At 43.4% G+C, this 27,956-nt stretch overlaps 1 long non-coding RNA gene across 4 annotated transcripts; it reads right to left on the bottom strand.

Moving 5' to 3' along the window:
• Positions 1 to 2: 2 nt before the first annotated feature.
• LOC128350131 (uncharacterized) lies at positions 3 to 25,446 on the bottom strand. Of its 4 annotated transcripts, none has more exons than XR_008319169.1 (6): positions 22,501 to 25,446; positions 14,700 to 15,781; positions 13,509 to 13,586; positions 9,762 to 9,901; positions 7,473 to 7,589; positions 3 to 279 (listed from the first exon to the last, which is right to left on the bottom strand). It is a non-coding gene; the product is annotated as an uncharacterized LOC128350131 (long non-coding RNA). The 4 variants fall into 4 exon arrangements; XR_008319170.1 differs by having other exon boundaries at positions 7,477 to 7,589; XR_008319167.1 differs by lacking the exon at positions 3 to 279 and having other exon boundaries at positions 6,121 to 7,589.
• Between the last annotated feature and the right edge of the window lie 2,510 nt (positions 25,447 to 27,956).

Here is a 27,956-nt window from a genome sequence, read left to right as displayed (position 1 = left end):
GAGAAAGTGAAACGTATTGGATTTATTCAAAAAAGAGAAGCAGAGGGCTGAATAGATGTATTCTGCTCCACCAAAACACGGTGGGGTGTGGGGTGTTTGTGTGGAAGGCATAGCATCTAGAATAGATTCTGCAATCTACTCCAGGCATGCACAGAAAGGCTTTGCTTCTGGATTTCTTGCACATATTCTAAGGTTTCCCTGTGAAGATGATGGTGACGGCATGCCAGAGTCCTCAAAACATCCTACAGACAAGCAGTGAAGGCTTTATAAGAGGGAGTGCTGGGAGGGAAGAGAGAGTAGAGAGTAAAGTAAGTACGGGCACACAACAAAATGTTGCAGTATCTGGTGTTTGTATGTTACCTGAGCTTCTGGAAAAAACAAAAGTTAGAAATGAAGACAGGAGTCTAACAAATTTCACTTCATATACAACCCCCCCCCATTTTCGGGGGGGGGGTAGTACACAGTCCCAGTTCCTTTACATCCAGCCCTAGAGTTTCAAAGTTAATGGTTGCTGATGGGTCAGTATTTGCTGAGGTTTTCATCAATATTTGCTGAGGTTGTAGGGAGGGAAAGGGATCGTGGAATAGGTTATATCTAATGGTGAATGTTGTTAGTTTATTGTGTGAGACGTGTGTGTGTGTGTGTGTGTGTGTGTGTGTGTGCGTGCATGCACACATACAGTGAACAGCAGATTAACAGATTCATTGCACAACTTCCCTCTCACTCCTCAGGAGAGTCAGTTCAAACACATAGAGGTCATTCACACAATCAAAAACTGTGTTCTCCCCGGGTTTGGGAAACCTGTGTACTCCCAATTTTCGGTTGTATGGAAGCAAAGTTGGAGGGAAATCTGGGTAGAAGTGATTGTGTGGAAGCAAACTAGGAAGAAAAGCTACGCAGGTTTTTCTTCTACCTTGCTTCCACAAAGCCACTTCTACCAAGGTTTTCCTCTTACCTTGCTTCCACACAACCAAAAATTGGGAGTACTCACATCTCCCAAGCCCAGGGAGAACACAGTTTTTGACGGTATGAATGACCTCATACAGTTGTTTCTATGCTGGGGGGCAGGCGTGGTTAACCCCACACATCAAGAGCTTAAATGTGTCAAACCCCTTTACCCTCAGAAACACAAAGCTGTGAAATGGCTGATGAGAAGAATACAGCGTTTGAGACACCTTTTCCCCCTCAGAAGCAGAAGGGGTTGTGACTGTCTTGAAGGTGTATTCTTCAGGCAGAGAAATTTCCCACTCTTCTTGTTCAAGTCCTCCTTCTCCCTCCCTGCTACAGATTTCCATGAGCTCCACCCACCTGGTTCTCTGTTAAGTACCCTCTGAATCCACAAACATTTCATTCCATTGAGTTACACTGGAGCAGTGGGGCAGGAGGCAGGGTTGGCACCCTTAGGGTTTTTTCCTTCAGATTTTGTGAAACTAATGAACGGTGGGTTACCCTGAGTCTACCAGTATTTCCTTCTCACCCACAGGTGCGCCAGTTTTGGATCATAACATTTCCAGCTCTTTCAGAAATAGATATAGGATTAAACTGACCAGCTGCTATTGAATAAAACATATGACGCCTTTCATCTCATATTATAAGTTAATATATACATACCCACACATGGGACTGGCATGTGCTGTCAGATAACTTAGGCAAACTCAAGTTATTTTGCTCTCCTAGGCAAATATCTTGTATGCTGGACAGTTTAATATTGACACATTGAATGGTGGAATTTGCCAGGATACCATTTTTAGAATCATTGAAAATTTCAGTAACAGTAAGGTTAACAGGCTGAAAGTAGGGGCAGAGCACAGACCTAGGTCCAAGACTAGCATCAAACAGGTGACCTGTGGAGCCTAGCAAGGCAGAACGGGTGACTAAATGTAGCAGGAACAACTCTTGTATACAACTGTTGTATATTTGTAGGCGGGGGGAGGAATATGTTATTAATTTTAATTTTTGACATTTATATCCCACTCTTCCTCGAAGGAGCCCAGAGTACATGGTTATTTTTATCCTCACAACAACCCTGTAAGGTAGAATAGGCTGAGAGTTAAGCGACTGACCCAGAGTCACCCAGTGAGTTCCATGGCTGAATGGGGATTTGAACCTGAGTCTCCCCAGTCCTAGTCCATCACTCTAACCACTCCACTACTCTAGTAATGTCTACTGAACTTGAAAAGTTGGATTGAAAAGTCACCTGTTACCTACAAAGCCTGAAACAACTTAGGACCAAAGTCATGTGTATGCAGACCAACTAGCCCTCACTGCCAGTTTTGTGAAGTAACATTCCAGTTCAAGTGAAAAACAATGTCAACCACTTTAAAAACAAAACCCTTGTGGCAACAACTATGTTTTCATGTATGTGTAGCATATACAGAGTGAGGGAAGGATGACTATACATACAACTGCAACTTTACAATGGTGGTTTTTATACGACAGAATTTGAATCCTGTATACATGGAGAACACTCACATTGTTCATAAGCAAAGAGCTTCTGAGTGACTTTAAAGGGACAGACGCTACTTAGGGTCAGTGCCAGGAGCAAACTCAAATGGATAAATTACACATGGACCCAGTACTTTGCTGGAAAATTCAATTGACAAATTCAACATTCTGTAACAAATGGTGCTGAAGAACAATTACGTACAAATGGGAATGAGCTGTGTATAGTACAAATACTGTAACTCTGCTATTCTGTTGCTTGCAATTGTCAGTATTTTAGCTGACTGCAATTAACTGTTAAGTGTGGGAGGAGGCAAGGATAGAATGCCCTTCCTAATTAATGAAGCATGAAAAACCTATGCAACTGTATAGGAAAGTATGCCTGCTAACAATGTGAAGTATGGGATATTTGATTTGATTTTATAGCCTGCCTCACAATGAAATCTCAGGACTGGTAAGTAGAGCATGATCCTCCTATCCACCCATATACAGCAGGGTGCCGAGGCTCTTACCACATGGAGCACACCATCCAGGGCATGGGAAATTGAGGCCTTCTGCTCCTCCCTTCTGCACCCAGGCCCAGTGGGCAGATGTGCTGTTTCTGGCAAGAGACTCCATGCATGCAAGGGCTTGGGTTGTTTGCTTTGTGAGGAGGAGTGCATGATGGAGGACGATAGAGCAAGCAGGATGGGAGTAGGCAAGTGGGTAGGCTGGTCTAGTATCATAGCAATATGACAAGAACCACTAGACACCGTTATGATATCCTTTTGGGGAAGAACCAGCACAAGCTAAGAGAAACTCCTACTTTCTCATTGGCTTGAAAAGTGAGAAGACAGAGAAAGTTCTGTAAACGTTGTAATTTAAATAAAATATACGCTGTTCACACAACAGAAAACTGGGTAGGACAAGTGTCCTACCCAGGTCGGGGAACTGTGCGTGCTCTCGATGTTTGGCTGTGTGGGAGCAAACAACTAGGTAGGATGAGGAAGAAGTGACTATGTGCGAGACAGGAGCTGGATTGGACAGCTTTTCCTCCTCCCTTGGTCAAATGCTAAATATGAAAGCTGGATAGGATTGGGCTGTCCTACCCAGCTCCTGCCCCACAAACAATCACTTCTCCCTCTCCTACCTAGTCGTTTGCACCCACACAACTGAAAATTGGCACAGCTGCCAAACCTGAGTAGGGCACTTGTCCTACCCAGGTTTCAGTTGTGTGAAAAGCCTCAAAGTTTGTTTGAAAGGCCTAGAGGCTGCTCTCATAAGCAGCCAAGCCCAGTCTTAGAACTTCCGGGATCCTGGCAGATCCCGCGGTGCCTTGTCACCAAACCCTGCACCGAAGCCTGGCTCATAGCTGAGGTTAAGGGTGCAAACGCACTCATATACCAGCTGCCGAGATCACTTAGTGTGCGGTGCACTGTGGATACTTGGAGGCTGGGACAACAAGCCCGGGCCACAGAGAGCATGGAGCAGTGTCTCAGAGCATGCCCCAGCCACGCTGCATAGAGCAGTGGGGGTCGTGTGGGAGTGTACTTTGCACTCCCATCAAGCAAAAAATGATCATCTGTGTGGGAAGGCAAGGTTTGCAAAACCTTTCACCAGCCGCCCGGTAGGTCTTGTGAATGGTCCCACAGAGAGTTCATTCACACAATCAAAATTTGTGTTCTACCTGGTTTGGGGAGCTGTGTGTGCTCCTGATTTTTGGTTGTGTGGAAGCGGAAAACCTGGGTAGAAGTGATTGTGTCGGAACAAGGTAGGAGGAAAAGCTTCCCAGGTTTTCCTCTCACCTTGCTTCCACACATTTTTCTTCCGCTTTCACAACACTAGAATCGGTTCTCCCCATGAAATTGATGGCTAGGAAATTTAGGACCGTCAGAAAGAAGTACTTTTTTTCACACAGCACATAATTAATCTATGGAATTCTCTGCCAGGGAATGTGAAGATGGCCGCTAGCTTGGATGGCTTTAAAAGGGGCTTAGACAAATGTACGGAGGACAGGTCTATCAGTGGCTGCAAGTCTGATGTCTATAGGCAACCTCCACCTCAGAAGCAAAATGCCTCCAAATACCAGTTGCAGGGCAGCAACTGCAGGAGAGAGACTTCCTGTGGACTTCCCAGAGGCAACTGGTGGACTCTGTGAAACAGGATATTAGACTAGATAGGCCTTGGGCCTGATCCAGCAGGGCTGTGATATTCTTACGACTGGCAGTAGCTCTCCAAGATTTTAGGCAGAGGTCTTTCCCAACCCTCCCTGGAGATGTCAGGGACTGGATCCTTTTGCATGTAAAGCAGATGCTCTGCCACTGAGCTATGGCCCCAGCCCCAGAGGCAGTGTACATGGGTCTCCCATCCAGGCATTGACAACACGAAGACCTGCTTAGCTTCAGCAAGGTGGATATATTGTGTGCCCTTTGACCATGCTCTGTTATTGGAGAAGTTACTAGGCTGGTGGCTCCTGGTTGCTGAACTGGATGGACCTTGATCTGATTTAGTAAGGCAATTCTTATATTAATCTGCATTTTCTTTTCTTTTCTTTTCCCCCCAGAAAAAAAAGTCTTTTATTTTCCCCCCAGAAATAGTTTTATAGTACCTTATTGATCAAGGTATACACAGTGAGGACCACACAAAGGTGGCTTCTTCTTATGTAGGCCTAGTTCTCATTAAAGTGGTAAACTTGCATCTGGGATGTACTATTTCAGACTGCAGGTGGAGCACTTATGACTGAAAACTCCTCCATATCTTCTCCATCTTTCCACATAGAAAGCTAGGTGTCAGGGAAACTTTTCCTAGTCCTTTCTTTCCCATGACATTTAGCTTTATTTATAGAAGGAATTCATTGTATATAGAAGGCTTCAATCATGTATAGATCAACCATCTGCAATCTGAAATTGTACAGCCGAGACACAGTTGTTTTGCCATTATTATTGCTATCCCACTTTTATAAAATTAAGCCAAGTGGCTTACAAAACTCCACAGGAGACCAGTAACCCCAAATCAGGCAAGCCCAAAGTGCTTCCTACAGAGCCATATTTTGACTTGGTGCCTTACGAATGAGAGTTTCAGGCCGTAGGACATTCCATAAGGGGAGAACATTCCAGAAAGCTGACACCACCATTAAAAAGTCCTGCTCCAGCAAACCTCAGTCCAAAGGAGCACACAAAGCAGGGCCTCAGATGCCAACAGAGCATCTGAGGGACTATATACTGGGCAAGTGGGACAGGTATTTTCATGACTTCAGTGCAAACCATGGCCCTGGAATGTTTAATGTTGAAACAAGTGGGCAACTCTCATTTGCTACACTGAGAGGCTATCCACATGAGCACTGTTGAAAGCCTGCAGGGCTTGTGCAGGCAAAGTGGGAGTAGCCCAGGAGCCCAGCCCAGTTTTTCCCCATCGTGAGAATAGCCTCTGAGGCAAGTCTCACAATCATTGAGATTCGCCACTTGGGGGTTAGTGGAGAGAGCAGGCTTAGCCCACTCTCCCCGCAGATGAGCAGGGCGGCAGCCCTGGGCAGGCGGATTGGCTGCCCACATGACTTCCAGCTCCGTCACGGAGCCGGCAGGGGCTGGGGGGATCAGGGGCTGCACGTCCCCCGGAAGCTCCAGCATGCCCTATGTGAGCATTCAGGGCATGCTGGAGAGACCCCTGAGCCGGGAGGCTGCTTTTCAGCATCCCAGTCAGGGGTCTCCTCATGAGTTGCTGTGGCATGCAGCCGCACCGCGGCAATTCACGATTAAAAAAACTGGGTTTGCAGAGAGTGATGGAGGTACAGTACATATACATGCACTCTCCAGTTCAGCTGGCCTAAGAAACCATGGTTTGTTCAGCTGGGATTCAGTCTTAAAAGCTTGGATGAACCTAAAACTGTTGTTTAAAATGATGAAACCAAGATGTGAAAATTCAAGATTCAACTCTGCTTTCACATCCTGGTAGAATTATGGCCTGTAAATTACAGTTGAACAACAACAGTTGATCAATCAGAGCCGTGGTTTGTTGGTTTGTTTTAAGCACAATCCCTCTGGCATAGGAGCAGAAGAGATAAGGAAGGGAGAGTATATGTGGGATCAGGAATTTCTAAGGCTGTGTTCACAACTAAAAAGTCATCTGAACGAGCCAGAGGTGCTCTTACCCTTGGACTTTGGGGCCAAAGTCCAGGGCCTCCACAACCGCAGGGGGTCTCCAAATCCTCTTTAGTCTGTCCTGGGTGGTTTGGTCACCCAGTGGAGCATAATTATTCTTAATTTGCAGGGGAGGGAGGGCCTCCAAAGGCCTTTAGGTCCAGGCTCCAAAATTACCTAGGTGCACCTCAGGAACCAGCCCATAAACTACTTCAAGATATCTATTTGTCTGATTCTCAAAGTGGTGGTCAAGGGAATAAAAATTTCTGAACCTCAGTGACACATCATTACAGCCAGCGTCAATGACAATAAAAGAAAAGAACTGAAACATGGAATTTCAAAGCAATTCATAGAAAACCAGAAAGTCTTAAAAGCAGAAATGTGGATGTAGTCTCACCTATGTAATGACTAAAAGGAGATCAACCTAAAGCAATATAACCTAAAGCAAAAATGAAGGTTTTATCACAGCGATTCTAACCAGTCAAATTGCTACCAATAACTATATAATGAAGATAAAAGATACGGATATCTGATCAAATTTAAATCTAAATTAAAAACAATAAAAAAACTGGCTGCCCTGGCTTATCCAATATAAGAATATCTTGCCAAATACAGTTAGATTGCAAAAGTCATTCACTACCAATTGGGTATGCAATACCAACTAATTAGTTGAGAACTGCCCTCTTGTTACAAATAAATATCCTGACCCAGTTTTTGAGAATAATGATTATATCGCATACTGGACTAAACCTATTATAGTATAATAGATAAAGCAATACGTTGCAATAGACTGACATAATTCTGATTAAAAAACCTGATGATAAAACAGCCACTATAATAGACATTATAATACATATAACATATGAAACACAGAGAGATGCGTTTGTATGCATACATACATACATATATACATACATACACAGACCAAAAGCAATTCTTGGAAATAAGAATGCTCAGAATCTCAAGACAATCCATCAAGTATCCTTCTTAGTATCAGCTACAGGAGTTGTTCTGAATACCCATAGGCAAAACCTATAAAGAATAAATGTGTCATTCTTCCTATTAAACATGTTAAAAAAAACTCACTCTCCAGATTTGCCATATTAAACACAACATAAAAAAACCCTCACTCACCCAGAACATGCCTTAGCAATAATTCTGTACTCCCTACAGAAAGAGGCTTGGAGTTTTAGAGTATTCAGAGTACTTCAGGCATCATCTCACAATCCTTACAACTTCCTTGTAAGGTGTATCAGTATTTTTATCTCCAGATGGTAGGTGGGTGGCAGTCTGAGAAAGGATGACTTGCCTCAGGCCACTTAGTGAGGTGAGAGGGGAACTTTTTGGTTGACAGCTCAGTTTGTTAGCTCTAACCTACACTAGTTTTCTTAAGGCTGAAATGTATAACCCCTAAACCTTATCCTCAGTCACTCTGTTTTGAGTCATATATTTGACGACAACTGGACTTCCTCACAAGTAAGAAGCTGTTCACATCAGAATGCAATGTATTTGTTGGATTAGATATTGTTATATTTGTGTTTAAAGAGTTCTCACTTTTTGCCAATGGAACAAGCAAAATAATGTAGTTGTGTGATATTGCATGCTGCTTCCGATGTGGAAACAGAAAAGCAGGATACAAATCACATAAAATATCAACAGCAACATAATAGCTAACATGATGCACACATTATGACTCTATAATATTGTGCCCTGGGGCTGCTGCGGACTACAAAGGCAGCCATCCTGGGAGGTCTTTGGGGTTTTATGCAAACTTTTTATTGGCTGACATCAAGCCCTGTTACAAGTAAAGTAGCCAGTTTTTTTAATGTATCTTCCATCAAGGTATGTGATAAGCCAATATAAATGTGTCCTGAATTATTTGTATTTTGTCTGCCCTGTGATTTTGTTATATTGTTTTAACTATCCATTTTTGGGACATTTTGTTTTATTTATTATTATTACTACTATTATTAATTTATTCAATTTCTATACCACACTTCCAAAAATGGCTCAGGGCGGTTTACACAGAGAAATAATAAATAAATAAGATCGATCCTTGTCTCCAAAGGGCTCACAATCTAAAAGAAACAAAAGACAGACACCAGCAACAGTCACTGGAGGTACTGTGCTGAGGGTGGATAGGGCCAGTTACTCTCTCCCTGCTAAATAAAGAGAATCAACGCGTTAAAGGTGCCTCTTTGTCAAGTTAGCAGGGGTTTGTTATGGCTACAGCTAAACAAATACAGTGGTCCCTCGGCCTACGAACTACTCGACATCCGATGTTTTCGAGTTACGAGCGACAAAAAAGACCGGAAGTAGTTGCCGGTTTAGATTCAGCTTACTCGACCTACGAATTTTTAGATGCGGTTTCCTCGACTTACGAATGTTTCCAGACTTCCGTGGTGCGCTCTTCAACTTACGAAAATTTCGACCTCCGAACGTGCGTTCGGAACGGATTAATTACGTAAGTCGAGGGACCACTGTAAACTGATTGATTGACTGATTGATACTAAGGCAGCCTCAACAATGTTCAGAAACCGCAGTTGTGGAAGCAGCATTTCCTCAGGTTTCTTCATTGGTGCAAATAGGGAAACTTGCAGAAATGCTGCTTCTACAACTGCTGCTTCTGAACAGCGTCATAGCTGCCTTTGAAGTCTACAAAAACCCTTGGACACAGCATGTCAAAGCCATAATGCTAGGCATCATGTTAGCCATTATGTTGTTATTGATGTTATTTGTGATGTTGCGCATTATGTTAGGCAATATTATTAATCATACATATGCAGTCATGTCTACTCAGAAATACGTCCCATTGAGTTCAGAGAAATTTAACGCCAGGTACATGTACGTAGGACTACAGGTGAACAAACCAGAGCAGGTAGACCCATAAATTGAAACTGATTATTATGTATGTTGCTGTACTATTTACAGTGCATTTAGGGGCAAATGCACTTGGGGACTTAGCCAGCCAGTTTCAAAGATGTTGTAAAGATTATTTTTCTTCTGTCATATCAGGGGGTGGGGGATCACATTAAAGAATTGCAAAATTTGCTGTGGCTGCTCAGACATTAAGGGAAAAGTTTCTCTGTATGCTTCTGGTAAACATGTGCATTTGAATTAGGCCTTCCCTTTTATTCATCCCTCTTGCTTGACATTTCATGTTGTAGTGACCTTTTGGTAAACAATAAATTGACTTCACTCAACTTGACTCAACAAAAGCAGGTGATAACAACTCTGGTGTGCAGAGAATAGTCTGAGGGCATGATCTGGTTGTGTTGTTCAAATTAAGGAGGTCTCCAGTCAGTGCCAGGAAGGAGCCCTCTCTGTAAGAAACTGTGAACTTTCTAAGGAAGAACAAGAAACAGAAGTTATACAAATTCAATGCATGGTGATGTTACTGCTCTAAACATAATTTGTAGTGCTAGTTTTGAAATTGTTGATGACACCAATCTACTCTACATGGAATATCTATGGCTTAATGAAGGCTGTCAGTTGAAACACACAGTAGGCCTGTGCAAATTCAGATTCAAAAATTCATATTTTTATCCAAAATTGTCCCAAATCGACAAATTGGTAAAATCTGAATCAGATTTGTTTTTTGAAAATCAGATCAGTAAAGTTGGAATCAATTACAAAAAAAATCAAAATTAACTTTGGAAATACTTTGGAGTTTCAGAATTAGCAAAATGAAACAGGACTTTCCCTCATAGTGGTCAATGGGGAAATTAAAAAAAATCCACTAAAAATCACCAGTTGGTCCTAGAGCCTTGAAACACACCGCACACATGAGGAATGCTACACACATGGGTAAGGAGGTCAGGGCTCTTTGATTTTATATTATTATTTTCCTTCCTTATTGCAAGAACAAGCAGACCTTTAGAAGGGATTAAAAGGACTTAACACCTTTTAATTAGGGATATGCAAGAAAGGGATTTTGCATTTTGCTTCAAGCTAGAAACAAAATGCAGATGCCCAAAACATTATCAAAACAGAGGTCAAACCGTTTCTTTAAATGGAACAAACCTCCAAAGGTTTTGAGTGTTTTGGCCATAGTGAATAATGGGGAAACTCAAAACACCCCATTGTTCCCCATGGGTAGGGGCATCTAAGTGGGTTGTGTGGTAGGGCATGATGGGTACTGCTACCCATCATGGGTACTACTACCCATCATGGGTGCTACTACCTACACTGCTACAAACCCACAAAAGAAATGGGCAAGTGGGCAATTTTAAACAAATCTTAAACCTCCCCCCCCCATATGATCCTATGGGGGTTTGGGAGAAAGGTTAAAAAATTGTAAAAAAATATCTCCAGCTTGCCCATTTTTTGTGGGATGGGTGGTAGGTATCAGCCATCATGCCATACCATGCAACCTACTCTAACGTCCCTAAGAACTAGCCATGGGGAACAATGGGGCATTTCAAGTTTCCCCATTGTTCCCTATAGACGGAACAAGCTGCTCTCATAGAGTGCATGCGCTCTCTCGCGCTCTCTCTCTCTCTCTCTCTCGTATTTTTATACCACCTGGTATTTACATCTCTAGGCGGTGTACAAAATTTAAAATATTTAAAAGTCATAAATTAAAATATATGACAATTTAAAAAATAAAAAACAAGTTTTTTAAATTATTAAAATGAACTCTAATTAAAAGCCTGCATAAACAGGAGAATCTTGAGGGTCTTCTTGAAAACAAACAGAAAAGGAGATGCTCTTATTTCAGCAGGGAACATATTTCAAAGCCGTGGGGCAGCCACAGAGAAAGTTCGGTCCTGGGTTGCCAGCAAACGAGCCGGTGGCAACCGTAACCAGACCTCTCCAGAAGACTGTACCAGGCAACAAGATTTATGATAAAGGAGGCACTCTCTTAAATAGCCTGGACCCAAGCCATTAAGGGCTACTATTAATATTTATAAACCGTTCTTCAACCAAAGTTCTTAAAGCAGTTCACATAGAAAAATAAAGTAAATAAGTATGATAGTACTCTGTCCCGAAAGGGCACACAACCTAAAAATAAAGAAATAAAGAAATAAATAAAAATAATTAATTTAAAAAAAAAAATCAGGCAGATACCAGCAACAGCCACTGGAGGGATGCTATGCTGGGGTTGGATACAGCCAGTTGCTCTCCCCCTGCTAAATATAAGATAATCAACACTTTTAAAAGATGTCTCTTTGCTCAGTTAGCAGGGGTCAAGTTTTGCATTAAAATTTGCAATGCATTTTGCAACCCCGCCTTGAAAAATACTGCAGAAGCATACAGTAAAAGGGAATCTGTCCCTCCCAACATAGAACACACATTTCAAACACAGTCCAAAAATGGCCAAAAAAGACTCACTGACCCAGAATCCACTGCCAGCCACATTGCCTGTGCTGCAGTAACATCATTGGCACAAGTTGCTCTCTCACACACAATTATACCTCCTTACTTCCTAGCATTGCAACAGCTGCCACAGCAGTACCCTTAGCAGCAAGCATAGCCATAAGCTCTAGACAACTTCCTCCTTTGGGCTCTCCCTCCCTCCTCCCTTCCCCTGCCAATGAGGGCACAATTGCCCATGACAATACTTGATTTGTATGGTAACAAGCCAACCAAGAAGCAAGGAGATCACGAGCCAATTGGAAGCCATTGCCATAAAAAAAATCAGCAAAAGAAAAACAGGCCTCTAATACAGCACTCAGAATGTTGAAACATTTCAACTCGAAGCAGGATTGTTTGTTTCCGAGCTCAAAACAGGCCTTTTATTTAAAGGGTGTTGTTTTGAGCTGAAGGAACTGAAAGCAGCCAGATTCCAACAGAAACATTTCAATGTTGAAATGTTTTGCACATCCCTACTTTTAATGCTTTAATGGCTAGAAGGGAAAGTGATAAATTATTTCTAGCCACAAAAACAGAAACATTTAAAGTACGTTCAGTTTTACTGATTGTATGCTTCTGCAATGGGGAAGACAAAAATTAATATAAAATCAAAGGAATGTCCTTTTCCTTCTACATGGGGGTGGAATGATGGTCCTAGGGAGGGCTTAAGATCCAAAACATTTTGTAAAGTTCTGGACAGTTTTAGCCCCTTTTTCTATTTGTGGTTCCCCCTCAAAAAAAAAAAAAGAAAAAAGAAAAAGAAAGAAAGAAAGAAAAAGAAATCTCCCTCAAATCAGAGGAGTTACTCATAGCCTTGGGGAAAAAAAATAATAGAGTTCTGCCAATGTGGACTTCATGTGTGTCAGATTTCATAACTGTATGGTCCATCCATTTAGCAGATATAAAGGGGGGAGGGCAAAATGGGCATGCTGTTACCCCTTTTGATGAAGTTGTAAAGTGAAGATTCCTCCAGATGCTGTTGGGATGATGGTCCAATGGGGATCTTCTGTTTCAGACAGCTTTTTTTTTTTTTTTTTGGTAAACAAGCCAGATCTCACCATTTTTAGCCATTTTAATAAAAATTTCAAACATTCACCAAAACCCAGGTGAATCACCGATTCTCTTCAAATTCACTATAGCTGTCCCTGACCTCCTATTCCACATGTGTGGCAAGTTTCAAGGATCTAGGACCAACTGGTGATTTTTCCAATCTAAACATTGACCACTGTGGGGAAATCTGAATTTTAGTCAGAATTCTGATTTGAATTCCAAATCCAATATTATCAAATTCAAATCCTAATCCTGAATTTTCTGAATGCACACAGGCCTAACACACAATGTGGATATCTGTATTTATTTTATTTTCACGGTGATCCTTTTATTCTTGTCAAAGAGACATCACCCTGAAGTACAGCCACTAGGTGTCCCTATATTCACCTGTGCCTATTAACTGCTTACATAACTGTGTATAATAGCACTTACGTATAAGTGGAGCGGGAAGGGGAATTAAGGATTTTTAAAAATGTAAACATAAAAACAGGACAAGGAACACATCCACACCTTGCTTAAATATGCAGGGGGCCTATTTGACTTTACCTTCATTAAACTTAATCTATGGACAGACTAAGCGAGAGATCAGTGGTAGTCATGTTGGTTTCACAAACGGAGAAGCATCTGTAAATGAGAAGCATTTCTATTTTAAAATTCTGTAAGTTGGCTTGCATTGTCAGACATACATGTGAAAAGCAAAAGTAAATGACAACCAATATTATTTCGTTGAACTGTCTGTGCACAATCCCCCTGCCATCTCAAATAGTATGTCAGAAGCACGAAAGAAGCACAGAGAGGCGGTGATTTAAATGACCAGGGGGTTGAAGCAGCTTTTGTGTGAGATAAAGCTAAAGGCCTTGTAGTTTCAAATTAAGATGATTTAGGGGAACATGATAGAGTCCTATAAAATTATTGTAGAGAGTGAACAGATTCCCCCCCCCCCCAAAGTTTCCTTTCTCATAACTTAAGGTGAAGTAATTCAGTACATCCAGCATGGACAAAAGACAAGAGTGCTTCTTATGTGTGTTCTCCTTTGTCCTCCTATTAATGGAATATGGCATAGGAAGGCCAAGAAAAGGGCCTATAACCATCACCTACTGGTCTTCAACTAATCTCCTTCAGTCAGTGATGGCCAGTGAGGGCCGCGCTGTGGGGCAGGCGGTGAAAGGCACCTTTAAAAATTAATCAGCAGGGGCTTACCAGTATTTTGGCAGCTGCTTCCTCAAGCAGCGGTGCTTCACCTGCAATCCCGTGTGTGGTGGCAGAGCTCCACCCAACTTACCGGTGGAGTGGTGGCATGGCCCTGGTCTCTGCATGTGTGCAGATGCTCCAGACATGTGCAGAAGCTAGGGCTACACAGCCGCCCCAGGGGATGCAGGGCGGGAACCCTCACCCCACCCCACCCCACACAGGATTGTGCGCAGAGCACTGCTGCTTGAGGAAGCTTGCAGCTGCTGCCTAAATGCTGGTAAGCACATGCTGATTAATTTTTAAAGGTGCCTCTCATGCCACGCACACCCCCATGCATTGCCCTCACTGGTCACTACTGCCTTCAGTTATAGCGGCTCATAAAGACCAGTGGCACATAGAAATCTCCACAATGCTTTCTCATAACTAAGCCCCAAAGCTTTCTGTTCTGAAAAGCAGCCTGTGAAGTCAGAGAGATGTAGCTGCATTGAATTCTCTCTGATCCACCCCACCCTCGGCAAGAGACATTACCTCACATACTCTGATTACCTATGGCAGCAGGTATATTGGGAGTCAAGTCCCATCTGTGGAGTTCCCATGGATGCTGCTTCTTTGCCCACCTGGCCCAGGAAGGCCATATGGGGCAGGGCCAACTTTCCAGCTGAGATGTTCCAGCCCCAAACCAGGTGAGTGGGTTGGCCAGAGCCATGTTGTGTTATGTGGGCAAGAGTTGAGCCTGGCATGTGGGCTGGCTGGAGGAGAGCAAAGCCCAATGGACTGGCCAGCTAGAGTGGCCTCTGGTGGGCAGGCTGGCTGCAGGGGCGTAGCTAGGTGATGTACACCCCTCTCCCCAGTGGCCCCTTGGAGTAAGGGAGATAATGAAGAAAAGAAGGAGGGTGGGGCTGGGGGCCCCTCAGTAGTTGGGGGTCCTGGGTGACCTGCAGACACCCAGCTACTGCCTAGGTCCTCCTAGTGGGTGGGCTGGCCATAGGCTAAAGGCCAGTGCTGGAAATGAATGCCTGGCTTTCTCTTTGCTCTACCTAGTCAGAGGTAAAGGAGAAGTAAGGATGGGGGTCAAATTGGACTGGAACCCTCCATACTTCCCTCTCCAGTCAAACTGGATGAGTTTTTTCCTAGAGTGATAATCAACAGGAGATGCTTCTGCAGTTGGTTGCCAAGGAACCACATATAGAATTTTGCAGCTTTTTCTGGTTTTATGTTTGCTGTGCCTAACCAGCATTAAGGTGGTTAGAATGGACATTATGTAGGCACCATAGGTCCACCTGTGCATAACCTCTTTGTGCATAACCTCTTTGAGAAATGTGACTAGTCTTATCAATACCTCTTGGCTTCCCTGGTAATTTATTGGATGTTTTACTTGAACAGAAACTTCTAGATTTGGATTGTTAGGTCAAATGCATCCCCATACATGACATTTCTGAGGTGGGGATGATGTTACAAAGCAGGACTTGGCCATGTCTCAAGACTGTCAGCTCTTGAAATACGGGGGCAGGGGTGATCTGATCTCAGCAGTGAAAGAGCAGGGCCCAACAGTGACTCTTCCCCAGACCCTGCAAATGGCCTGAGATGGACTTCTGCTGTCTGTTTGCCTAACACTGCAACTGGAGAGTCTGCAAGACAGAACATAATTTATTCTATCATTATATAGATCTATGTTGTTTATCGAATACAGTATTTCATAAAGGATTTCACAGAAGTCAATGGCACAATACTCCTTGCTTCTTCATTAATTAGTTTTGGGCACCTATAAAATATACAACCATTTATGGCCAAGGTCATTGCCTTTAAACATTCCAAGAGCAAGCTGCATAGAACCTTTTTAAATTTCTTTACAATCAAATGTCTGAAAAGTAAACTACTTTCTAAGTTAAAAGGGGTGAAATTGTTATAGCTCCCCCCCCCCCGCCAAAAGAACCAAATCCAACAGTGATAATGTCCAAAATCAAACTCTTGGTAATTTAATTAAGGCTGTTCTTGCTTTAGCTTTCTTAATCCCTTGTTCTTAATGTCTCACACCTAGATCACACAAACAGAGATGGTGTACAGCATATCCTCTCTAAATTGAATGGGAGGAGGTGTCAAAGTCATTTTTGCCTAGGGTGCCAAAAACCCTAGGGCTGACCCTGCTTTACCCTTACACTGAAAACAGAGGCCAGGTCCTTAGGCAGAGATAAGGAATATGGCAAGAGAAGAATATTGTTCCTTCCCTACAGATCTGGAGCTGACTTCAGGAATGGGGAGGAGGTATGTCTTCCCTCCCCATCGAGCCACAGTTAATTGTGTCTCGGGCAATCAGTATTAGGGATGGTGGGCAGATTTTTGCTCCTCCGCACCCAAGAGCATCACTTTAATTTAAGGATGAATGACAGCCATTCACTTACACTGGAGAAAGTAATAGATAGATCTCATTACTTGTGACTCAAACCACTAAGAACCAAGAAGCTATGCACACAACCAGGAGAAATCGGGCTAAGGGAGCCTAGTCTAATTTCTCCTGGTCGTCTGCTGACACAGGAGCTGTGTAGCTCCCGGCAGCAAACCACCTAAAGTACCCCTCCCCTTAAACAAGGTTAGCGAAGCTAGCTCTCTGCTAACCCCGTTTGGTTACTCGTGTGCTGCTGCGGCACGGCTCTGCGCTGCAGCAACACACGAGGAGACCCCCGTCGGGAGACCCCTCCAAACTCCAGTTGGAACCTGAAGTTTTCTCTAAGTTTTGGTGCAGACAGCGCCATGGTTAACCATGGTTAACCACCCATTTCCAAACCCCAGTCATAGAGATGGTGGCGCAGACCCACCATGCTTTTAGCTGCTCCATGCTTTTAGCACTTCTCACTGGCAGCCACTTGAAAAATCAGCCATGCCCCTCCTGTCAGTTGCCAGGCTACAGGGACACTGACACATCCCAACCTGGACTGGCCAGCCTGTCAAGCTGCACAGCCGCTCAGGAGCAACAGTCATGGATGCCCACAAGCACAAATAGCCCAAGTGGAAGCACAAGCAATGCACCCCATCATGGCACTGGGAGGGGGAAGCCGAGAGGAAGACACAAGGAGGGAAGCTGGCGCAGAAGTTCTATTTTTCACACAGCAAATGGGTGGGAATATTTGCTCCCTAAGTCTTCCTCATGAGAAGAACCCTGCAGGGCAGCAAACAGGATTCTCCTGCGTCACATCTAGATATTGCCCTGCCATTACAGACCAGGACTGTTCTCTTATGAGAGTGACAGACCATGGGGGCACACATGCGGACTGGAGGGCTGCAGCCACCCAGCCAGGAAACTATGTCCCTGTAAGCCCCATAGAAGGTACCCCAGCAACATCTTTCCTGGTCTCAGTGGCTGGAGGACGGCAGGATTAAAAGCACTCACGCTGTCCTGTTACCATAAGATCCAGTTTGCGGGGAGCACCCCTCTATATCTGGAACTGCAAGCCTGTAGATCTCCACTTTGTTTTGCCTATAGCTAACTCAAAGGGCATGTCACTTTGGCAAGCAGCTTGGGAGAAGGAGCTCTTAGGTCAAGTTCAAAGCACAAAGACTGCAGGAGGGTCTCCCCATGTGCAATCACCCCCTATTACTCAACAGGTGGGAAGCTGAAGCAGATGTGATTTCATCAAAAGCCATTCTTTAAAGAATAAGCCAAGAGTTCTCCCTACATTGGCCCAGTGAATTGTCAAGATAGCACCTCCTCAGGGGGGAGAGATAAGAAAGCAACAGGTCATCTTCTCTTGCTAACAAGCATGTTAAGGACTAGTTCAAGGTGCTGGAAGTCTGCTTTAGTTACTCACAGATATTCTGACAGACACGAGAGATAAACTTTGATAGGACCATTTGGCCTCTTCCCACACAAGTCTTTTCAGACCTTCCCTCGCTTTTGCCCAAGAAGTTCACCCTTCACTTTTGAATAGCACAATGGGTCATCCTGTGTTTTGTCCCTATTGTCTGCCTTTGCAAGGTGTGTTTAGCTTCATGCCCTCAGGCAAGAATATTTCTATAATTGGTGAAGACACTGTCAATCAGTGTGTCTGGGTCACCAGTGCTATCTGCGTGCCTTGGAAATGCCATTCTCTTCCCCACGTCTTGGCATCGGCACTTGCATTTTGCCCTGCCTTGACCTATACCTCCATACCGGCTTTTCCTAACCCCTGCTCCAGCTCCTACTCCTACCTTCCTGCCGCAGGTTTCAACGCATTTCTCTTGGAAGGAGTGAGTTGGTATATATCCCCATCTTTAAAACTCTCCCTTCTTCTCATTTCTCCTAATATCAAAATCTGTTTGTTTCTCTCTTGTCAGCCTTGAGTGAACCTAATTCAACAACTCAAGCAAAATTCATTTTGTGTGAGCTGTAACCTAGTCTTTGTAATTTGTTGGTTTATTACTAGTCTATATCACTTATACGTTATTGATTAATAACCATTATTTTTCTCTTTCTGTACCCTCAAACCCTCTAATAAAATCTTACTTTATTTTTGAACAGTTAACCTCTCCATTCAGTTCTTTTCATGACCAAAACTTTGAACAAATTCAAAGCTTAACAAGTAGTCAGGTTGCCCCATAGCACTTTTACATGGATTTCTCCTCCCACCGTGCCCATGCAGCTTGGCAGGGCTTGCTGAAAATGCCAGCTCCCCTCACCTGGGCTTCCCCGCAGCAGCTGATCTACATATGCCGCAACACTGGCCCTAGCCTGGGAATTTTGAATGAGTGGAAGGGTCCACTTTGCAGCCAACTGCCCACACCATCCAAGCAAATGGTTTGTGTGGGAATGCTATTGGCAGGGTCTGAAAGGCAGCCCCAAGCATGGAAACTGGAGCACCCAAATTCTATTTTTCACACAGAAAGGTTAAGGAAGTGGGAGGTGGTCCCTTACCCTTTGGGGGTTTGTGCCCCCAGAGGCTTGTTCATTATCAGGGCCAGTCACTAAGGACAGTCTTGGGTCAATTGAGATCCAGATCCAGCCACCCAACCCAGAGCTCCATGGCCAGGCATGAGAGTGACAGGCCACGGGGATACCCCTGGACAGCTCATGAGATGGACCATCAGAGTGGAAAGGAGAGAAGAGTATTGCCCAGAAACAGCAGAACTGATTCAAGGCAATCCATACCCTTCTCCAAGCCATGGGTGCTCTGAATAGAGTGAGGATGGTTTCTGGCTCACAGCCACGGGGAGTGCTATACTGGGGAAAACCTTCCTAGACTTGGGGACCACAGACAAGCTTCTGCTATACCATGCCCCCTGCCTGCCCGCACATCCATGTGCACAGGTTTACCCTTTCCAGCACCCCAGAATGGCCACCCTGCTCTCTGGTGGTGTCCAGAAATTGGAGGCTCCCCTCTCCCATTAATGCCCACACCTGCAGATCTGCATATGGCAGGAGGATGGACTGGGACCCTGGATTTTTGAATAAGTGGGTAGGTCTGTGCTGGTGTCCAGTCCTCCACCAACACTGGGCATGCACCAGGGCAAGGGAAAAGGTTGGTATCTAGATGCCCTCTGGGTGCTTAAAGGTCCACACAAGGGGAGCGTGTGGAGAGGTTTTGGTGGGGATCTGCTCTATTTTTTTTACAAAGAAAGTGTGGGAAGTTGGTCCCAGCCCTTTCCCTGAGGGGGCGGGGTTTACAGCCCTGGCTTATTCTTGAACAGGGCCAGTGGTTTAAGAATCGCTCCTGTTCTTGAAGCAATATTTCCTCTGTGATTAAGATGGTTACCAAAGCCCACACAGATTACACCTGCTCATGAGAGTGTCAAGCCATTGGTGCTCCAAGTAGAGCTGTGTTGTTGTGTGTTGGGAAGAAGTGGGCAAGGGTATCCTGGAGACTGCTTTCCTGTTCCCAGGGATGGTGGCCGAGATGCCTCAGAAACCAGTCTGCTGATTAGCCATTCACAGCTATGCACAGGTGTGACGTTACCAGCAGCCCCTGCAGTCAACCCATCTGCTCCATGGTTGGGGGAGCAGAGGAAAGTGCCCTTGTGATTCCCCTCGCCTGCTTATCTACAAATGGCAAACAAACAGACCAGACCCAGGACTTTTAAAACTTGAGTGAAAGTACTGCCCCATTGGCCCACCCCACAGCCGTGCACATGGCCAGGCTATGGCATATTGGGTCCTCTGGGGTACATGCAAGGCTGCAGAGGGATTTGGGGAGAGGGAATTTGGGTTATTTCCCCCCCCAACAAAGATAGTCAGGACCCCCACTAGAGAGGGACCCCTTTGGATTAACCACCAGGGGGTGGTTAAGTGGGCAGCTCACATCATGAGTTCACAGTCTGCAAGTGGGGATAATGCCTGCATGGACCAGGCATACCCCCAGGCCCCTGAACCCCCTGGGAATTTGAGTTTTTGTGGTGCTTTCAGGGTGTGGGCCACTTGGGGAGTGGAAGTGCCATGTCTGGCAAAACTAGTGTTGGCATTGCAGGGCATTTAAGTGGCTTTCAATGCATTTCCCCTGCCGAGGGCAGGTGGAACACTCTGGAAATGCACAATTTTGCTCAGCACGCCCAGGTGGAGATTGTAGCCAATCACAGCCAAGCAGCTGACATGGTGATGCTTTGTCCACAGTCTGGCTGCGGATCTGGCTGGAATCGAGCAAGGAGGCCGAGTGGCAGGGAGGAGCTTCCCTTTCTTTCAGTTAGGCTAATGGCGGTTAGCTGTACATCTGTGGTGCTAACTGGAGTTAGTATTTTTGTTGGAGCTAGGACCCTGGCAGCGTCAGCTCTCAGCTGCAATGTCTCATAGTGACTACTGAGGGTGGTAGTTAGTATCATGGATAGAAGTGCTGGACTCCTCCCCTATTTATTTTTCCAGTGTTAGTCTCCTTTTTGTCTCTCCAGAGAAGGCTGTTTATTTTGGTTTCTCCCTTCAGCCATGAACTACAGCTGAAATAAGCTGCAGGCTTTTTCACATTTGTTTGTAACCTTGTCTTTGAATAAATCCTTGTAGTTTCTCAAGACTAAGGAACTGTCTCAAGACCTCTTGCTTTGCTGCTTTCTCACCAATCTGGTTTTGCTCAGCTATCTGGGCACTGAACTGCCATTCTTCCCCTACAATTTTTAACCCCAATCAGGGTTAACTGCGGTTATAATGTATATGCGAATGTGGTCAGTATCTTTGTATGCCTTGTCCCTCTTTACAAACATGACTATTCTTTTTTCTTGGATATACAGGTATATTTATCCTACCCTTGTGCCAAAGAAAAGGCTGAGAAATAACAATTTGTCCAAGATCACATACTGTTGCTGCTGCTGCTTCTACTACTACTACTACTACTACTACTACTTATTATTATTATTATTATTATTATTATTATTATTATTATTATTATTATTATATACTGCACATGAAGCATGAGCTTTATGGTTTCATGGAACTACTAATGCTGTTGTTGCTGCTGCTGCTGCTACTACTACTAACTACTACTACTACTAGGGATGTGCACGGTTCGAAGGCTGTGGGGGTGCCACTTTAAGAGTGGGGAAGGGTGCACTTACCCCTCCCGCCACTTCCCCCCCCCCCACTGTCATATGTTAAGAAACCTGATTGGGGCTGCACCATACCTCCCTGCCACCCCATTGCTCCCATTGGCCTACCACCCTGCCGGCACACGCAGGCGCGTTGGGGACTTCTGGCAATATCCAGCCAATGGGGGCAACGAGGCGGTAGGGAGGTACGCTGCCACCCTGGTCAGATTTCTTATCAAAGGACACCAGCGGCGGGGGGGGGGAGTGCACCCTCCCCCACTCTTAAAGCAGCACCCCCGCCACCTTCGAATCACCCTACCATGGTTCTGTGCACATCCCTAACTACTACAATTTATATAATGCTTTTCAATGAAAAGGTTTCAGAGCCATTTATATAGAGATAAGATAGTTCCCTGTCCCCAAAGGGCTTACAATCTTAGAAGAGTGAGCTTCATAGAGGAGCTTCAATTTAAGAACATAGGAAGCTGCATAAGAACATAGACAGACCATTGGTCTATCTAGCTCAGTATTGTCTACACAGACTAGTAGAGGCTTCTCCAAGGTTTCAGGCAAGAATCTCTCTCAGCCCTGTCTTGGAGATACCAGGGAGGGAACTTGAAACCTAGATGCTCTTCCCAGAGTGGCTCCATCCCCTGAGAGGAATATCTTAGAGTGCTCACACTTCTAGTCTCCAATTCAAATGTAAACCAGGCTGGACCCTGCTTAGCTAAGGGGACAAGTCATGCTTGCTACCACAAGACCAGCTCTTCTCTCCTAAACCTGTGTTTTCTGCACTCAGGCCCCAAAGCCTAGCTACACTGAATGCTTTCTATACATAGTCACTTTCTATACACAGAATGCTTTCTATACATACATAGTCATACTTTAATCTTCTTCCATGAACTCTGTGTGAATTGTATGGAATTTCTAGGCAATCTCCAGGAACTGATGCGAAGCCCCGAGATGGAATTATATCTGAAGCCTTCAGTCGATTCTCAGGACTCAGCAAGATATAGGGAAATGGGGAATAGTATGAGAGTAATAAAACTGCTAGAGAAATGATTCATAATAAGTTATACTACATGAAAAAAGACCTTGATTTCAAACAGTGCCCATGTAACACATAGTCAGTTACCCCTTGCCATAAAGCTAGAATTATAAAATAAAGTCATTAGGTATCCTCTAATTGTAGTTCTGCACAAAAGAGTAAACAGCTGTTCCCTATTTATCCACATTCATGATTCTATGTAAAGATGTCATATTCTTCCCTTAGCCATCTGTTTTCAGATTCCTGCACTCCAGATATTTTGTGTGTATCCTCTTTTGTTTCTAAGATATCTGTTCTTTTAAAAAAAAGATGCGTTGTTCATGAACTTAAGGCATGGCTGTGCTGCTCATTAAGGGTATGAAGAGATGGGTATGATGATACCTTCTGCATTATTTTTCTCAACATTGTTGCCTTTCTAACTGCTCACATACATTGAGCTTATGGTTTCAGGGAACAATCCATCATGATTCCTATATCCCATTACTGGACGCTAACAACTAATTTAGACTCTGCCTGTGGGCAAATACAACTGTGAAACCATTATGAAACCAACAGAACCTTTTATTCTGTAAGAACTGTGACCTATCTGGGTAATCACAGGTGTTACTTGGGGTTCTTAAGAGAAAATAGTCTTTATGTGTGTTTGTTAAAATTTTCATATGAACCTTTACCCCTTCCTCTGATAACAGCTTCCTCTGATGAGGATTTACATGTAAACCAGCAGTGCTGAAAGATCAAAATGTACTCATATACTATGACGCCCATGAAATGTACTCATATGCTATGACGCCTATGAAGTCCCAACTACAATGTTTTTCCTCAAAAAAGCTTGAACTGGAATCTGAATCAGGATGCATACTGGTTCATGATGCATACATTATTTATAGACCAAACTGCCTCTGTCAATTTATGGCCTTCTCTCTGATCCTTATGGAGCTGCAACCAGGACTATATTCAGTTATTTCAGTGTATATAATCAGAATATTTGCAGGCTTTAACTTCATTGTATTAATATGATTGTGGTGAGATTTCACAAGCATTCTTCTACAGCTCTCTTAGCATCTGTATCCAGAGCTCTCTCATACCACAAAACCCATTTGATGAATAGGATATACATTGAGATCACAGACTGAATTTTGTAGAGTACAGAATCCTCTAACATGAACTGGTGATTAACTTTTGAGCAGAAAGCTCAATTTTAAATTTTTTTAAAAAATTATTTAAATAAAATTATCATTTAAAAAAATTAAAAGCAAACTCTTTTTAAAACAATATTTGAAATATCTTTATCACATCTTTATGTCACAATAAGCAATTTTCATGTCAGCTAACAATTAAATCATATAACATTTTTCTATTTCTTCAGTGTTGTAACAGGGAATCATGACAATTTCATGACAATGTGGAAGAACATCAGCCAAGAATTATATGGATGTATGTGTGGCCCAACAAATTTATTTCAGAATTTTGAGATTTGATATTGTGTGAACTGGCCCACAAATACATTATTACTATTGTTATCCCAAACATTGTCTAGATGCTGTACAAAGATTTAAATGACACAAGCCCTGTCCACAATCTAATAAGAAATCATACAAAGGGAAAGGGATGGGGAAAGAACAGGAAAACAAACCAATTCAGGTAGTAAGACTTTCAAGTAATATTATGACCAGGTGGAATGGCCACTGAGGAGACAGTTTTGAGAGAGGAGGAGCCAAATAGCAAGTGGTTCCAGTTGAGCCAATAAGAAGTAGGCTTTGTTGTGTCACCTCTCCTTCTGCTGTGGCCAGGTGGACTTGCATCAAATAGAGAGAGAGAGAGAATTCTGAAAGAAAAGGAGCTAAATGGCAATCAGTCAAAAAGATGGATCTCTCCGTTGCTATCCCAATTATTGAGTCATATTAACATAAAAAATATGCAAGTCCAGAACTTCAGACCTTCAAGTGAAGCAAATATTCAAACACAATTTCATATGCATCACCTTTGCTAATTTCAACTCAGTATGGTGTACTGTTTTCCAATTTTTGTAAGCTTTCTTGCAAATATTTTCATACGGGCAAACTCAATAAAATGGCCTCAAGACCAACAAAATGTCTCCACAGGAAACAAATCAAGAAAAGTGATTTGTCAAAGGGTTCAGCCTTGCAAATATTACTCATGAACTTCAAAAGCTCTATTCACATTCCTGTGGTATTACTGGGGAGCTAATAACAGCCAACACCATAGGGGCCAAATCATTATAATCAGCAAAATATTCAATTTCATACTTCTTGTTATCATCAAAAACCTTACCAAGTGGTTTTGTCATAAGCAACATGTAGTTTCAAAGGCACATTTTGAACAAGTTCTCAGTAAAATAATTCAGAAACCTTCATCCCTCTATTCACAATGCTTTCTGTCTTTTGCTTCTTCTGCCCACATTAATATAAATGATTCATAGGCCTTGTGGAAAACACAGCTCAGAATAATTCTGATCCCTGACAGACCCTTCTAAAACTGGAGTCAATCAATTAATTTGGACTGTGTAAAATCTGCATGCAAGAAAATGGTATCAGATATAATAAACTAGACTTAGGTCTGGGTGTGGCATTTCCTCTGTAGCAGTGAAATAGAAAGTCATCCCATTGTTTTAAGCAAAAATAATGTATAATTACTAACATTTTAAGTTAAACATGGAGTTCTGTTTAGAACTAATGAAGTCTACTTTCCATTTCTTTTAATATAGTGATACTTACCCAGCCCCTCCCCCAAACGTGCTGTGAATTTGGTTTGCATTTGACTGTTTGCATTTGGTTTGCATTTTGGTTTGCATTTGAGTTACAAAGGAGTGTTGCCTATACTTTTAAATAGCCACCATCTTGAACCAACATGGAAGACTGGCCTTGCCTAATTATGGTCCATTGGCAATTTTAACGTTGTTACCTTTTTGCTCTCAGATTCCCACAAGATATACCACGATCAAATTTAATGGATTGAATCCACGTACTGTTTATGTAACTCTAGTTCTTCTATTATTACTATATTTTACATTTTATATTCCGCTCTTCCTCCAAGGAACCCAGAGCGGTGTACTATATACTTAGGTTTCTCCTCACAACAACCCTGTGATGTAGGTTAGGCTGAGAGATACATGACTGGCCCAGAGTCACCCAGCTAGTATCATGGCTGAATGGGGATTTGAACTCGGGTCTCCCCGATCCTAGTCCAGCACTCGAACCACTACACCACGCTGGCCAATGGAATTGGGTTCTGGCTTTGAAATGTTTTATCCCATCTTGCCAATTCTCCAAAATACCTTAGAGGGTGGGGAATAAGAATTTTACTTCAGTTTAATTCTAGGGTGACCAATTCCTGCAGTTCTCACCCACCCTGATATCCCCCCCCCCAATATTTTTTCACAAGATAAAGCCATTAAAATCTCCCAAATACTTACAAGAGTCACTTGGAGATTGGTGCCCATTCCTCAAGACTCCAGGCCAATTCCTGGAGGACTGGCGGCGACAATGACAATAAATATTTATATTCTGCTTTTCAACAAAAGTCTCCAAAATGGTTTACCTAGAGAAATAAAAATAAAGATGGTTCCCTGTCACCAAAGGGCTCACAATCTAAAAAGAAATATAAGACACCAGTAACAGCCACTGGAGGGATGCTGTGCTGGGGCTGGTTAGGGCCAGTTGCTTTCCCCCTGTTCAATAAATAGAATCACCACTTTAAAATCGTGCCTCCTTGCTCAGTTAGTAGGGATAAGGACAAATGGGCTTGGGCAGCCGTGGGCGGGGCGGGGAGTGGTTCCCTTAAAAAGCAGGTAAGCAGGTCCTTACCTGCTTCTGTGCCACCCCACTGCATTTCCAGGCACAGCACTTGCTCTACCAAAGGCTGCATGCTCCTGTGCTCCCTGCAGCCTTCACGCAGCATTGGCACACACATGGCTGATGCAGTGTGCCGACACCATGCGCCAATTGTAGTGAGTAGTGGCCACAGCTGCGTGCAGCCTTTTGTAGAGTGAGCGCTGCAGCCGGAAAAGCGGTGGGGCAGCTCAGGAGCAAGTAAGGACCTGCTTACCTGCCTTTTAAGGGAACTGCTCCCCTCCCTACCGAACCAGTTTGGATGAGGGTATCCAAGCCAGTTTGATGCTTCCATAAGCGGCCACCAAACTGTTTCGTGCACATCCCTATCAGTTAGCAGGAGACTGACAAGCCTATTTAACATACTGCTGAGTCTGTATCCGTGTGCACATGATCTGCAACATAAAATCTTCTCAGATTAATGCCAGGCTTTATATTTGCAAATAAAAGCTAGAGAAAACAGGTGTGTGTTTTTTAAGAAGAAATTTGTTTTTTAACTTCTATTTTTCATGTAGGATGAAACTACCGTCTGAGAAACACATATAACGCAGGGGTAGCAACATTTGCAGGAAGAAACAGTAGACAGGAAGAGGCCCATGATACAATATGAACATATGCACATTGCTAATATCACATTGCCTAAAACTCAAATTAATCTAAATATCAGTCAGATAGCAAGGGGTGGTAGTGGTTGAAAACCAGCATCAATATGTGGAGGAGGCAAACATTCTTTGGCAGGATTTTGTTACTAGATAAGTCTGAGTCTCTCTTAATGTGCACTTGGAGAGGACTAGATACTGCCATTTGGAACTTTTCCAGTAGCTCAGCTTTGATTCAGAGAGGAAGTCACAAAGAACCATTCAGAGCTGTCAGAAGTTAACTGTTGGTGGGATTCAAAAGTACAGCTGCAGTTCTTCAAGAATGTTGACAACTTCAGTAGGAACCATGATTCATTTTCTAGATCTGTGATTTTCTCAGACTCCTTAGAAAATATTTCAGGCTTCCCAGATATTATTTATAATATTAGCATGGAAATGTATGTTTGCATTAAAGGAATGCTCTTGAATTATAAAGGATATACTTAGCAATTTGCTGAGGGATTCAATACCATTTTCAACCCACTGGATACCATGCAATCAGAATAATATCAGTATTAGTTTTATTTTTCAAATGGAGCAGTTATATTCTCTCTCTCTCTCTCTCTCTCTCTCTCTCTCTCACACACACACACACACACACACACACACACGCTGGAGTCCTTCTATCTAAGGACTTCCTACCTGCTTTCAGTAGGGGTGTGTGGGTTCAGGGTCAATCTGAGTCAGCCTTGGCCAGTCTGACTTTGAACTGAACTGGACCTGGTTCGAGCCAAGCCAGCATGGAACACTATGGGTAAAGGGGAATCTGGCGAGGATTCCCCTTTATCAGTAAAAT

Source organism: Hemicordylus capensis, chromosome 3, assembly GCF_027244095.1.
Source record: "Hemicordylus capensis ecotype Gifberg chromosome 3, rHemCap1.1.pri, whole genome shotgun sequence".
Taxonomy (NCBI): domain Eukaryota; kingdom Metazoa; phylum Chordata; class Lepidosauria; order Squamata; family Cordylidae; genus Hemicordylus; species Hemicordylus capensis.
Note: the sequence above shows the minus strand (reverse complement) of the source record. Positions and strands in the feature narration are given on the sequence as shown.